Genomic DNA, 10,045 nt, shown 5'->3' on the forward strand with positions numbered 1-10,045 from the left:
CTGTTATGTGTAAGTACACATGAGCAGCACTGTTTCTGGTCAATATATGACTTACATTCTGTAGTTTATTTTAGCAGTTTCCCCCTTTGCAGGATACAAATAAATTTTATTTCTATTTTGAACTGCTATGGGGAGAGCTATCGTACACCTCTCACAGTAGGTACAGGAGAGTCTTTACAGCTCCAGGACCATACAGGTGCAGGACATATAGAGAGAGGTACTAGAACTTATTAGATGTGAGTAAAGTGCTTTGGTTGCAGGGGCATAACTACCGTAGAGGCAGTGGAGGCAGCTGCCACAGGGCCCAGGCCATTAGAGGGCCCGGTGACAGCTGCTACTGCTGCGGTTTTTTTTTAATAGGCCATTACGGGCCCTATTCACTTGCCGATCTTGACTGGGCCGGGATGGGTAAGTGACACCGCAGGTCCCACAAATACTATCATTATACTCGGGGGTCTTTGCAGACCCCCGAGTATAATGATCGGAGGCCCGGGGGAGGTAAGGGAACGTAACAAACAGTGTTACTTACCTCTCCACAATCCTGCCAGGCCTCCTTCCTGACGTCCTTTCTGACGTCACATGAACCTGGCCTGCGTCCCGGGTCATGTGACGTCTGACGTCATTTCAGAAGGACAGCAGCGGAGAAGACAGCGTAGGAGCCGGGGGACAGGTAAGAAACAGTAATTTTTTATGTTTTTATTCCCCCGGGTCTCTGATTATTATACTCTGGGGTCTGAAAAGACCCCAGAGTATAATAATTGTTTATGGGTGTCCACAGTGGGACATAATACTGTGTGCAGGGGCCACTATGGGGGATAATACTGTGTGCAGGGGACACTATGGGGCATAATACTGTGTGCAGTGGCCACTAAGGCACATAATACTGTGTGCAGGGGCCACTATGGGGTATCATACTGTGTACAGGGGCCACTATGGGGGATAATACTGTGTGCAGGGGCCACTGAGGGACATAATACTGTGTGCAGGGGCCACTATGGGCTATAATACTGTGTGCAGGGGACACTATGGGGCATAATACTGTGTGCAGTGGCCACTAAGGCACATAATACTGTGTGCAGGGGCCACTATGGGGTATCATACTGTGTACAGGGGCCACTGAGGGACATAATACTGTGTGCAGGAGCTACTATGGGGGATAATACTGTGTGCAGGGGACACTATTGGGGATGATACTGTGTGCAGGGGTCACTAAGGGACATAATACTGTGAGCAGGGGCCACTAAGGGACATAATACTGTGAGCAGGGGCCTGTAAGGGACATAATACTGTGAGCAGGGGCCACTAAGGGACATAATACTGTGAGCAGGGGCCTGTAAGGGACATAATACTGTGAGCAGGGGCCACTAAGGGACATAATAGAGTGCGGAGGAGGGGGCTGGTCGAGATCTTCGACTTCGGTGTCGGTTGGAGGGGGGGGGGCATGTCAAAAGTTTGCCACGGGGCACTGCCATTCCTAGTTATGCCACTGGTTGTGATAGAAAGTTTCTATTCAGTTCAAACTGAACAGCCCCAAATTGCGGAAACGCTGTTTTTTTTGTTGTTGCAGATTTTGTTGCGGTTTTTTGAGCCAAAGCAAGAAGTGGATTGAGCAGAAGAGAGAAGTATAAGAGCTTCCTAGATATTTCCTATTCCTTTTGTAGTCACTCCTAGGTTTGGCTCAAAAAAGCGCAGCAAAATCTGCAGCAAAAAACGCTGCGTTTCCACAACATGGAGCTTCAGCTTAAGGCTAAAGCCCTACGGGACGTCCCGCAGCAATAAAGTGCTGCGGAGAAAACCGCAGCGGGAATGCATTGTGGTTCTTCCTGCAGCGCTTTAAACAGAAAGTTCGGAGTTTTCCTCCGCAGTTTTCAGTTTTCACCGATGTTTCCTTAGGTATGATTGACATGCTGCGATTTCCAAAAACAGATTTTGGAAATCGTGGCGTGTCCGCACAGCGATTTTTACCGCAAAGTGGGCATGAGATTCGCTAGAATACCATCCACTTTCCCTGTACTGTAAAGCAGTTGCAGTTGGGTTTCTTTAGTTCATTACTAGAGATGAGCGAGTAGTACTAGCTGTTTGAAGTTAAGATTCGATGCAGAACCAGTGTTGATTGGCAGAATGCTATACATTGCCAATCAACGCTGGTTCTTCTCCTACCTTTAGAAGTCTTCTCCGTGCATCTTCCCCGCGGCGTCTTCCGGCCTTGAATTCACTCTGCCAGGCATCGGGCCTGTGCAGAGCCGACTGCGCATGCCCGCACTACAAGCGGCATGCGCAGTCGGCTCTGCACAGGCCTGATGCCTAGCAGAGTGAATTCAAGGCCGGAAGAGGATGCGGGGACGCTGCACAGGGAGAAGAATCCAGCCCAACCCTCACTCATGGACTTGGTAAGTATAATTTGATCGAATGTTGCCTACCCCTGGAACGAGCATTTCCCCCCCATAGACTATAATGGGGTTCGAAACCCGCTTGAACAGTCGAACAGTGTGCGGCTGTTCGAATCGGATTTCAAACCTTGAACATTTTAGTGTTCGCTCATCTCTATTCATTACTGTCATGCCCATTTTGGTGCACACATATAAGAAGTGTATAACCAATCATTTTGGTGCACCTTATTTATACATGATGCGCACCATTGACACATACTGTATATCCGCTGTCTTCTACTTCTGCTCTGGAACAACAAATATGAGGAATAAGACAACACACAAACTCTGCTTATTAACCCTATGGTCTGTAATGTAGCTCCGATTATTTGGCGCTTATATTTTAATATAGCAAACATTACCTAGATAGCTGGATTACATAACTACTCGGCATGGTGGATTTATCAAAATGCATTTTGATTTTTTCTTGTTTCACCTCTAGCGAAGCTCTCTTTTAGCTTTCAGCTTCCAACCCATTTACATGTCTACATAAAATCCCCATAGAGTTGTCTTTCTCCCTGAGCAATATGAAGTGTGCCAGTTCTGAGCATGTAGCAGCCTATACTGTATTATACTGAGCGTGAGCTTTGCTGCCCTCTGCTGCTGAAACTATTAATGCTTCATTCCTGAGGATGTTATGCAGCGACAAACCATATTATGCAAACATAAACTCACTGTTGTGTCAGAACTGCACAAATTATATATATATATATATGGGGCCACACGGTGGCTCAGTGGTTAGCACTGCAGCCTTGCAGCACTGGAGTCCTGGTGTTCGAATCCCACCAAGGGCATAAAACCATCTGCAAGGAGTTTGTATGTTCTCCCCGTGTTCGCATGGACTTCCATCCCATATTCCAGAAAAAGACATACTGATAGGAAAAATGTACATTGTGAGCTCTATGTGGAGCTCACAATCTACATTAAAAAAAAAAAAAAAATTATATATATATATATTATGGCTATCCTCATTTACACAAATATAAAACGCCGTATTTGTGGCTGTAAATATTTAGATAGATATTGACAAATCTCAGTGCTTGGTATTCACTATGACAATATATAAACCTAAACCTTTGCAACTTATGGACGACCATCTCCATTATGAGAACAAGCCCATTTTAGAAGTTGCCGGGTGGGTATACCTTGCAACAAATTGATCTACACATTGCAAGGAAGCAACATGTACGGACCCTAGCCTCACTGCATGCAAGGTGGACTACATTGAGTGGATCCTTGACACTTTTACCTTATATTATTTATGATAAAACCAATAGCCCTCAGTGAGTATCAAGGGTTTGGGATTCTAAACTCTAGCTGCATAACATTATCTTGACAATTCCCTTAAACACTGCAGTCAATCATTACTGATAAAAATGGAAAGTGTTCTGTTTTCAACAGTCATCCTTAGGCCCGGTTCACATCTGCGTTCAGTATTCCATTCGGCGAGTACACATGGAAACCTCACAGACTCCATAGACTATAATGGGGTCCATGTGTTTTCCACATTTTTCTCTCTGCATGATTCGTGCAAAAAACACACAGACTCATTATAGTCTATGGAGTCCATGTGGTTTCTCTGCTAACTGTTTTTTAATCAGTGGCGGATCCAGGGTTTGCGGGGCCCTGGGCAATTGACTTTGGCGGGGCCCTACGCGCAGCGCGCCGCAGCAAATTAGGCCCCGCCTACTTTTATGTTGACTCCGCCCATTCTCATTCATTTTTCATGTGATTCCACACAGTATAATCCTCCTACAGTCACCCGTAAATTATATGTCCCCCCTCCATCTCTCCCCATTTTCATATACACCCTTCATCTGTCCCCAGTTTCATGCCATTCTCCCCCTTTATCTGCCCAAAGTTTCATGTCCCCCCCCCCCCCGTCTCTGCCCCAGTGTCATGCCGTTCTCCCCCCTTCATCTGCCCTAGTATCATGCCATCCCCCCCTTCATCTGCCCCAGTATCATGCCATTCTACCCCCTTCATCTGCCTCAGTGTCATGCCGTTCTCCCCCCCTTCATTTGCCCCAGTGTCATGCCGTTCTAACCCCCTTCATTTGCCCCAGTGTCATGCTGTTCTCGCCCCTTCATCTGCCCCAGTGTCATGCTGTTCTTCCCCCTCCATCCACCCCAGTGTCATGCTATTCTCCCCCCTTCATCTGCCTCAGTGTCATGCCGTTCTCCCCCCCTTCATTTGCCACAGTGTCATGCTGTTCTCTCCCCCTTCATCTGCCCCAGTGTCATGCTGTTCTCCCCCCCCTCCATATGCCCCAGTGTCATGCCGTTCTCCCCCCTCCATCTGCCCCAGTGTCATGCTGTTCTCCCCCCCTCCATCTGCCCCAGTGTCATGCTGTTCTCTCCCCCTTCATCTGCCCCAGTGTCATGCTGTTCTCCCCCCTCCATCTGCCCCAGTGTCATGCCGTTCTCCCCCCTCCATCTGCCCCAGTGTCATGCCGTTCTCCCCCTCCATCTGCCCCAGAGTCATGCTGTTCTCCCCCCCTCCATCTGCCCCAGTGTCATGCCGTTCTCTCCCCCTCCATCTGCCCCAGTGTCATGCCGTTCTCCTCCCTCCATCTGCCCCAGTGTCATGCCGTTCTCCCCCCTCCATCTGCCCCAGTGTCATGCTGTTCTCCCCCCCTCCATCTGCCCCAGTGTCATGCTGTTCTCCCCCCCTCCATCTGCCCCAGTGTCATGCTGTTCCCCCCTCCCCTTCATTTGCCCCCCAGTTTCTTTGGGCCCCCTCCATCTTTGTCCCCAGTTTCATGCCGTTCTCTCCCCACCCCCTTCATCTTCCCCAGTGTCATGCCGTCCCCCCCTTCATTTGCCACAGTGTCATGCTGTTCTCTCCCCCTTCATCTGCCCCAGTGTCATGCTGTTCTCCCCCCTTCATCTGCCCCAGAGTCATGCCGTTCTCCCCCCTCCATCTGCCCCAGTGTCATGCCGTTCTCCCCCTCCATCTGCCCCAGTGTCATGCTGTTCTCCCCCCCTCCATCTGCCCCAGTGTCATGCCGTTCTCTCCCCCTCCATCTGCCCCAGTGTCATGCCGTTCTCCTCCCTCCATCTGCCCCAGTGTCATGCCGTTCTCCCCCCTCCATCTGCCCCAGTGTCATGCTGTTCTTCCCCCCTCCATCTGCCCCAGTGTCATGCTGTTCCCCCCTCCCCTTCATTTGCCCCCCAGTTTCTTTGGGCCCCCTCCATCTTTGTCCCCAGTTTCATGCCGTTCTCTCCCCACCCCCTTCATCTTCCCCAGTGTCATGCCGTCCCCCCCCCCTTCATTTGCCACAGTGTCATGCTGTTCTCTCCCCCTTCATCTGCCCCAGTGTCATGCTGTTCTCCCCCCTTCATCTGCCCCAGTGTCATGCTGTTCTCCCCCCCTCCATCTGCCCCAGTGTCATGCCGTTCTCCCCCCTCCATCTGCCCCAGTGTCATGCCGTTTTCCCCCCTCCATTTGCCCCAGTGTCATGCTGTTCTCCCCCCCTCCATCTGCCCCAGTGTCATGGTGTTCCCCCCTCCCCTTCATTTGCCCCCCAGTTTCTTTGGGCCCCCTCCATCTTTGTCCCCAGTTTCATGCCGTTCTCTCCCCACCCCCTTCATCTTCCCCAGTGTCATGCCGTTCCCCCCCTCCCCTTCATTTGCCCCCCAGTTTTATGGGCCCCCTTCATTATGTTCCACCTTAATATTTAATACAAAACAAACACTTACACTCACCTTCTATCACTCACCTTCCATCGTTCCCCCGACGCTCCTCTCTCACTCCAGTCACATACGCGATGCAGGAGCTGTGACCTCAGCTCCTGCTTAGCTGCGGCCCGGCTTGCGTGTGTAAGCGTGATGTGATGACATCATCGCGCCTACACACGCAATCCGGGCCGGAGCTTTAAAGCAGGAGCTGCGCTCACAGCTCCTGCATCGCGTATGTATTCAGCTCATTGGCGGACGGACGCCGATGAGCTGAAATCGTGACAGGCAAGTGCCGGGGGGCCCCCAGAGGCTCTGTGGGCCCCGGCACTTGCCCGACTATGCCGAGGCTGACCGGGACCATTTTGTTAGAGCCGGGCCGTGGGGCCCCGCTAAGCGCGGGGCCCCGGGCGGTTGCCCGGCTCGCCCGACCCTGGATCCGCCCCTGTTTTTAATGCATTCGATATTCCGTTTGGGGGGTCCCTAAGTGGACTCTCCGAAAGGAATATCGAACACAGATGTGAACCAGGCCTTACAGTTTTACTATACCTCCCAAAGATCCCGGGGGGACAGTCCTGGATTTTAGGTGCTTAAACAGGCAGTAGGTGGAATGTTCTTACACAGTATTGTAAGCGGCCATTTTCTTGTTGCCGGCGGACATGCGCAGTCGGATTTGCCCTAGGTCCGAGGCCTAGACGTTTGAAGCCAACCCCTGGAAGAAGACGCGTGAAGACCCCCATTCCTGAAGAAGATGGAGGCACTGCTGGAGAGTTCTCCCGCAGCATGGGGACACCCCCAGCGCCGTTTGAATGTCAGGGCCTGGTGTCAGTGCTGCGAGAGAACTCATTTGCATACCGGCGAAAAACGGGATTTTAACCGAATGGCGGCGCGGAGAAGACATCTAGAGGTAGGAGGAGAATAGCCTTTCTTAAGGCTATTCCCACGTGATATGAAAAATATTGAGTTTAAATGATAGGATCCCTTTAATACCATCTAATACCTTTTTCCCTTTATACATCTCTGACTTAACCTTTATAGATGAGGGAATAGATTATGCACAAATCAATTTTGTTCTGTATTTCTATTTCTCAAAAATTTTGAAAACTTGAACCTTTTGAGAACCATTTCAGATGAGACAATCAAAATGGAGGAGTCACTCTTGGTCACTTAAAGTAGGTCAATGTCCGAGCTTCAGTGACCGAGAATAACCTCCTGAATCAGATACTTAAAACTAGTTATTGGCAGCAAATCTGTTCATAGCTGTCATGTACTGGCTTAGATAATTCTTAGGTAATTCTCAGTAAATGAAAGTAGGTCAAAGACTGAGAGTTTCTAGGAGGATTGTTGCGATATGCCACATGTCCAAATAATCCAATAAACGTCTTTTCAGGGCAATTTACTAAATTATAAAAGAAATTTAGTAAAAAACACTGTAATCAAATTTACTGGCTGATTTAAGAAAACCTGACCCAAAATGAAATTGGAGAGAATTTGCTCATCTTTACTCTCAAGACCTCCCCTTATATAATCTCCAGTCCTCACAAGACCCCCTTTTTTGTTTTTTTCTTTCCTGCTCCTCGTATAATCATCTAAAAGATATTTTTTCTGTGGATCTCTCACATTCTGTAACTCACCGACCCAACACTGACTCTACATTAACATTGACCTCTCTAGAAAAGGCTATAACTTACAATAAACTTTATGGGAAGAATATGCAAATCTACCTTCCATGATGTAATTATGAAGTCAGGTGCCTCAGTGTTGCAAACCAATAGAGGGCGCTCACTGGAATGTGCAAGCCTGTCTTCCCTGATGTAACCAGGAAGACAGAATCCCAGCGATATAGCCCAATAAAGGCTGCTCCCTTTAACATCATGCTCGACCTTCCAAGAGGCCTTTGTTTTGCAATGATGCTGGGATTATTACCAGGTATAGTCTCTCAACCGAGGACGGCAGTTTCGATGTTATTGCATCTCGTCAGCCCGGTGTAGAGAAGACTAACCTGGTAGAGGTAAGAGGCAGAAAGATACATTACAAAGAAAGTCATTTCACACAATGGGACTGAGGACCCTGCTCACAAGAGCTTACAATCTATGAGGTAGAGGGGGTGACACTAGAGGTAGCAGGGGCGGCATTGCTTATACAGAGGTCAGACAATTTGGTAACAGAGGTTACAGACAAACATAAAACTGTATGAGCCAAATATGTGCAAATAATGTTTCTTGTTGCTTTTCCAAACCATCCAACGTTTGCTGACCGTGAGATGAGGCGATAGATTTGTAGCGTACAAACCGAACAATAATATTCGTTTCTAATCCTGACCTAGTGAAGAGGTTGTACAAGCTTCATACTGTTTTCCCATAAGATTCTCCACAGGACCTAATTCTACTCCCACATTGCCTACAGCAACTGAAGCTTGAGTAGATTTTAGGTGTTTTCTGCACTTTCACTTCACTTCATCTACAGATATATCAAGAGTAAAGGAAAGCCTGGGAGTTCAACTATCAGTCAACCGAATCTAGTCAAGGCTAGCCTCCTTATTTCTATGTTACAAAGGATGACGTTAGATTACTAGAGTCGTATAAGTTAGGAGTAGTGAATGCCAGGTGTTCAGGGTGTTTCGACTGCAGATAGGAAAATGTAACCACTCTGGGTGCTAGACATCAGAACTCGAATTTACCTACAGCAGTTGCCTTTCCTGTGTACTACCAGTATCTCCTTGTGCTTGGATACCCCCAGGACTCACAGTAGGGACGTTTTTTTTTTTTAATGCAGATTGTGAACCCCATGTAGGGGGCAGTATGTCTTTGTAGTATGGGAGGAAATCCACACAATCACAGGGAGAACATACAAACTCCTTGCAGGTGTTGTTCCTGGTGAAATTCGAACCCAGGACTCCAGCGATGTAAGGCTACAGTGCTAACCACTGAGACAACGGGTTGACCCTCAGTAGGGCCAATGTGTAAGAGTCAGACAGTTACAAGAGCAATCAACAATACCAATCTTAGACAGCAACATGAGGTCAATGGGATCCAGGGGAAATACCGCAGACTGATCAAAGCTAAACTAAGAAGCAAGGAAGAATAGATACAGACCAGAAGAAAACAAACAGCAAAATCAGGAAAAAGCAAACAAGACTCATAAGCAAGGACCAGACTAGAAAGAACCACAGGAAAAACCACATCAGCAAAGAGAAAACTAGGAAAGGCACAAGATACCAGAATGATACAATAATAACTGCACAGAGCTTATTTTACAACCAACAACTCCGGAGTAGTTAAAGGGGGCCCTTCATGTCCTCTAGCACAGGATATGTTATACAAATTATTAAAACCATTATAGTCTATGAAGTCCGCAGGTCACCGCTTTTTTAAGTGTATTAAGTTTCCGTTTAGGGAGTCCCCTTGGAATCCTAAACATAGGTGTGAACCAAGTGTAATAGTGGGAGACAGCGGTTACTACAGTCAGAGATCCTGTAGGGAAAGCAGGGATGGTTTATTACTGTACAGTGTACAGATGAGCGAGTAGTGAAATATTAAAGATTCGTTTCGAGTAGAGCCTCAATATTCGACTACTTGATCCAATATCGAATCCCGTTATAGTCTATGGGAAAAAATGCTTGTTTCAGGGGAAACCACTATTTGACTAAAGGAGAGTCATCAAGTCCACGAGTAGCAGGAGGAGAGTGTTTAGGAGGAGCGCTGTGCAGTTAAAGTGCATGGACCCCATTATATTCTATGGGGTCCGTGCGCTTTAACTAGACAGCTCTTGCAGTTGCGCTGATATTCCGTTCGGGGGGTCCTCCTGCCGACTCCTTCCGGATGGGAGGCAAGCGCTAATGTGAACTGGCCCTTACTCATCCTGCAGAACCAGCATTGATTGGCTGAATGCTATACACTGTATAGCATTCAGCCAATCAACGCTGGTTCTGCAGCAGGG

The sequence above is a fragment of the Leptodactylus fuscus genome, chromosome 5 (assembly GCF_031893055.1).
Source record: "Leptodactylus fuscus isolate aLepFus1 chromosome 5, aLepFus1.hap2, whole genome shotgun sequence".
NCBI lineage: Eukaryota > Metazoa > Chordata > Amphibia > Anura > Leptodactylidae > Leptodactylus > Leptodactylus fuscus.